Genomic DNA, 6,152 nt, shown 5'->3' with positions numbered 1-6,152 from the left:
TCCATGTCTCCTGCATTGGCAGGTAGATTCTTTATCACCTAGCCACCAGGGAAGCCAAGGGACTAAGTGTTTTGCATTTTGCAATCCCCAAAGCACTTGGCCACTTACCTGAAACTGATTAAAGGTTTCTCCCCATGAGGAAGTAGAGAGTTCCTATGAAAATTTTTCCTAAGCCTAAATGGTATGAAGTGAAGAAGCAATTACCTTAGGACACATCTTGCTAACAGATGCGCAAGATAAATTGAGATAAAGCACAGATGCTCATAGATACAGTTCAAAGTTACTGCTGAGAGACCGAGTGTAGTTCCCAAGAAAGGAACTCAGGGGTGCTTAGGTGCTGCTAAGGCTTCTGTAACAGCTGGCTACAAAACAACCACTGATGTTATTTTTGGTTTTCTCCTTTTTTTTTTTTTTTGTAAAAGCAAAAATCCTCTTTGGATTCCATCGGCAAAAACAGTAAATTTTTTGTAAATCTTTTGTAAAAAGAAGTGGTGTCAAGCAGACTTTCCAAAAGCAGGGGGTACCTGTAAAACTTTCTGTAAACACATTAGGAGCACATTAATTTCATGTGCACCTCCTTTACTCTTCTCTTTTCTTAGAAGACTCTGCCCCAGAGATCCACCTGGCTTGTTTCATCTTCTGACTCTTTGCGACCCCATGAACTGTAGCCCACTAGACTCCTCTGTTCATGGGATTTCTCAGGCAGGAATACTGGAGTGGGTTGCCATTTCCTTCTCCAGGGGATCTTCCGGACCCAAAGATCGAACCCAAGTCTCATGCCTTGGCAGGCAGGTTCTTTATTGCTGAGCCATCAGGGAAGCCCACTCCCATATCAGTACCTGATTATTAATTCAAAAATGTTCTTCATGGAGCATGCTGTTGGTCCTTCACTCATGTCTGACTCTTTGGATTATAGCCCGCCAGGCTCCCCTGTCCCTGGAACTCTGCAGGCAAGAGTACTGGAGAGGGTTGCCATTCCTGGAGCACGGGCTCTACGTCAATTCCAGGTGCTGGAGACATCACACAGAGCGCCCCCTAGCTCAGCCTGGAGTGGAAACCAGTTCCAACACACGAAAAATTAATAGTATTTTCCCATAATTACTTTGTATGTTCAGATTTTGCCTTCTTTCTTGTCTTAGGGGGTGAATTGGGAAAATAACGATTCCTTCTCCTGAGGTAGATATGGGGGCCTGAGGGGACTATGTTCCTGTTGTGAAAGCCACAAAAATCTCGGTGGAGCTACTGAAGCTTCCTGAGGCTCATTATATACATTTGAAAAACCCAAATCATAATACTTCTCAGAGTTGTTTGGACAATTAAATAACATGTGTGAATGTCCTGTATATAAAAAAGCATTATTAAAATGCTATAACCCAAGTGTCTCCAGCTGTCTCCAGCTTGCAGAAGCAAAGTGCAGAATGGGTGCTAGGGTCCTGATCCAACTCCCCTAAGCCCCTCACTGTCCCCTAGTATGAAGCCAGCCCCACCCAGTAATTCCAGATGACCCAGTAGGGGGACCTTCATTCCTGTCTGTCAGAACCTCCATCCCCCAATCTCCTTCCACTTCCCTCCTCTCCTTATCTATCAACATCTGTGCCTGGGGCAATCTCACCAAATGATCCCAGAATCCCCAATTCTTCAGATACGCAGTTAGTTACAGTGTTAGTAATCACTCAGTCATGTCCAGTTCTTTGTGACCTCATGGACTGTGACCCGCCAGGCTCCTCCATCCCTGGGGTTCTCCAGGCAAGAATACTGGCGTGGGTAGCCATTCCCTCTCCAGGGGATCTTCCCTATCCAGGGATCAAACCTGAGTCTCCAGCATTGCAGACAGATTCTGTCCTGTCTGAGCTACCAGGCAAGCCCCATTGTAAACCCAGATAGCTTTAAAAATTATTTTGGACTTTGAGGGGGTTTCTGGAAGAGATTAGCATTTGAATGGGTAGACTGGGTAAAGCAAGTGGCCTTCACTAATACCTGTGGACATCATCCAATCTACTAAGGGTGTGAATAGAACCAAAAGGCATAAGAAGGACAATTTGCTCTCTTTGCTTGAGTTGAGAGTATCATCATCTGTTTGATCATCGCAAAAGCAAGAGAGTTCCAGGAAAACATCTGTTTCTGCTTTATTGACTACGCCAAAGCCTTTAGACTTGGGCTTCCCTGGTTCTCAGGTCTCTGGACTCAGACTGGGACTCATAGCAGTCAGTTCCTTGTTCTCCAGCTTGCAGATGCCAGATCAGGCATGAATTCCTATTGTGAATGGGTGGATGGATGGATGGCTAAATAAATAAATCCTCTTGGCTCTATTTCTCTGGAGAACCCTGGCTCATACTGTACAAATAGATTTGTAGCGTTGTGCAACCGTCACCACAGTTTCATCATTTTTATCACCCCAGAGAGAAACCCCATATCTTTTAGCAGTCACTCCCTCTTCCCCTTTCTCCCAGTCCTAGGCAACAATTAATCTACTTTCTATCTCTACAGATTTGCCTATGGCAGACATTTTATATAAATGGGCTCATGCAATATGTGATCTTTTGTGCCCTTAACTTAGTGTGATGTTTTGAGGTTAATCCATATCATAGTATCATGGAGCAGTATAGCTGGATGATATTGCATTGCATGGACATACTACTGTGTTTTGTTTACTCATTCATCAGTAGATGGACATTTGGGTTGTTTCCAGTTTAGCCTATCATGAATAATGTTGCTATCAACATTTGTGTACACATTTTTTGTGTGAGCATGTGTTTTTATTTCTCTTGGATATGTATCAGAAAGTAGGATTGTAGGTCATTCGATACTTCTATGGTTAACCTTGAGGAATGACCAAACTGTTTTCCAAAGCTCGTTGTTGTTTAGTCCCTAAGTCATGTCAATCCTAAAGTAAATGAAGCCTGAAATTCACTAGAAGGACTAAAGCTGAAGCCCTGATACTTTGGCTACCTGATGAAAAGAGATGAATCATTGGAAAAGACCTTGATGCTGGGAAAGATTGAGGGCAGGAGGAGAAGAGGGTGACAGAGGGTGAGATGGTTGGATGGCATCACCAACTCAATGGACATGAGTTTGAGCAAGCTCCGGGAGACAGTGAAGGACAGGGAAGCCTGGCTTGATGCAGTTCATGAGGTCACAAAGAATCAGACACAACTTAGTGGCTGAGCAACAACATGTCCAACTCTTTTGTGACCCCATGGACTGTGTAGCCTTGCCAGGCTCCTCTGTCCACGGGATTTCCCAAGCAAGAATACTGAAGTGGGTTACCATTTACTTCCCCAGGGGAATCGTCCCGATCCAGGGATCAAACCTGAGTCTCCTGTATTGGCCACCAAATTCTTTACCACCTGGGAAACCCCTTTCCAAACTTACTAGATCATTTTATAATCCTACAAGCAGCATAGCCAGGCTTCAACTGAACATGAACTGTGAGCTTCCAGATATTCAAACTGGATTTTGAAAAGGCAGAGGAACAAGAGATCAAATTGCCAACATCCGTCTGATCATCAAAAAAGCAAGAAAGTTCCAGAAAAACATCTATTTCTGCTTTATTGACTACACAAAAGCCTTTGACTGTGTGGATCACCACAAATATATGGCATTTAGAAAGATGGTAACAATGACCCTATCTGCGAGACATAAAAAGAGACACAGATGTAAAGAACAGATTTTTGGACTCGGTGGGAGAAAGCGAGGGTGGGATGATTTGAGAGAATTGCACTGAAACATGTTTATTACCATATGTGAAACAGATCGCCAGTTCAGTTTTGATGCATGAGACAGGGTGCTCAGGGCCCGTGCACTGGGATGACCCTGAGGGATGGGATGGGGAAGGAGGTGGGAGGGGGGGGTTCAGGATGGGGACACATGTACACCCATGGCTGATTCATGTCAATGTATGGTAAAAACCATTACAATATTGTAAAGTAATTAGCCTCCAATTAAAATAAATAAATTAACTTTTTTTAAAAAAGAAAATTCTTAAATGGATGGGAATACCAGACCACTTGACCTGCCTCTTGAGAAACCTATATGCAGGTCAGGAAGCAACAGTTAGAACTGGACATGGGACAACAGACTGGTTCCAAATAGGAAAAGGTGTACGTCAAGGCTGTATATTGTCACTCTGCTTATTTAACTTCTATGCAGAGTACATCATGAGAAACACTGGACTGGAAGAAGCACAAGCTGGAATCAAGATTGTGGGAGACATATCAATAACCTCAGATATGCAGATGAATACCCTTATGGCAGAAAGTGAAGAAGAACTAAAGAGCCTCTTAATGAAAGTGAAAGAGGAGAGTGAAAAAGTTGGCTTAAAGCTCAATATTCAGAAAACTAACATCATGGCATCTGGTCCCATCACTTCATGGCAAATAGACAGAGAAACAGTGGGAAAAGTGGCAGACTTTATTTTGGGGGGGTCTCCAAAATCACTGCAGATGCTGACTGCAGCCATGAAATTAAAAGACGTTTACTCCTTGGAAGGAAAGTTATGACCAACCTAGGCAGCATATTTAAAAGCAGAGACATTACTTTGCCAACAAATGGCTGTCTAGTCAAAGCTATGGTTTTTCCAGTAGTCATGAATGGATGTGAGAGTTGGACTATAAAGAAAGTTGAGCGCTGAAGAATTGATGCTTTTGAACTGTGGTGTTGGAGAAGACTCTTGAGAGTCCCTTGGACTGCAAGGAGATCAAACCAGTCAATCCTAAAGGCAATCAGTCCTGAATGTTCATTGGAAGGACTGATGCTGAAGCTGAAACTCCAATACTTTGGCCACCTGCTGCGAAGAACTGACTCCTTTGAAAAGACCCTGATGCTGGGAAAGATTGAAGGCAGGAGAAGGGGATGACAGAGGATGAGATGGTTGGATGGCATCACCGACTCGATGGACATGAGTTTGAGTAAACTCCGAGAGTTGGTGATAGACAGGGAGGCCTGGCGTGCTGTAGTTCATGGGCTGCTAAGAGTCGGACACGACTGAACTGAACTGAACCAGAAGCATAGGAGGATTCACATTTCCCATATCCTCACCAACACTTATTTTCTTTTATTATGCCCAGCCTACTGGATGTGAAGTAGTATCTCACTGGCATTTTGATTTGTATTTCTCTGATGTCTAATGATGTCAACATTCAGAAAATGAAGATCATGGCATCTGGTCCCATCACTTCATGGGAAATAGATGGGGAAACAGTGGAAACACTGTCAGACTTTATTTTTGGGGGCTCCAAAATCACTGCAGATGGTGACTACAGCCGTGAAATTAAAAGACGCTTTCTCCTTGGAAGAAAAGTTATGACCAACCTAGATAGCATATTGAAAAGCAGAGACATTACTTTGCCAACAAAGGTCCGTCTAGTCAAGGCTATGGTTTTTCCAGTGGTCATGTATGGATGTGAGAGTTGGACTGTGAAGAAAGCTGAGCACCGAAGAATTGATGCTTTTGAACTGTGGCGTTGGAGAAGACTCTTGAGAGTCCCTTGGACTGCAAGGAGATCCAACCAGTCCATTCTGAAGGAGATCAGCCCTGGGATTTCTTTGGAAAGAATGATGCTAAAGCTGAAACTCCAGTACTTTGGCCACCTCATGTGAAGAGTTGACTCATTGGAAAAGACGCTGATGCTGGGAGGGATTGGGGGCAGGAGGAGAAGGGGACAACAAAGGATGAGATGGCTGGATGGCATCACTGACTCGATGGACGTGAGTTTGAGTGAACTCCAGGAGTTGGTGATGGACAGGGAGGCCTGGAGTGCTACGATTCATGGGGTCGCAAAGAGTTGGACATGACTGAGTGACTGAACTGAACTGAACTGAATGATGTCAAGCATCTTTTCATAAGCTTCTTGGTCATTTGTATATCTTATTTGGAGAAATGTCTATTCAAATATTTTGCCCATTTTTCACTGAGTTGAAAGATTTCTTTATATGTTCTAGATACAAGTCCCAAAGTTCATGTTCTTACAATACAGAGTTCTAGGTGTTCTAGAACCATTTGTAGAAAGACTTTCTTTTTTTCACTAAATTACCTTGACACTTTCGCCAAATGATGCCAATTGACCATGCATGTGTGGAACTATATTTGGACACTTTACTTCCATTACATTGGTCTGTTTATTTGTCTTCATGCCTTTTCAGTTTGGAGTATT

Source organism: Bison bison, unplaced genomic scaffold (genome assembly GCF_000754665.1).
Source record: "Bison bison bison isolate TAMUID 2011002044 unplaced genomic scaffold, Bison_UMD1.0 scf7180017864020, whole genome shotgun sequence".
Taxonomy (NCBI): Eukaryota; Metazoa; Chordata; class Mammalia; order Artiodactyla; family Bovidae; genus Bison; species Bison bison.
Note: the sequence above shows the minus strand (reverse complement) of the source record.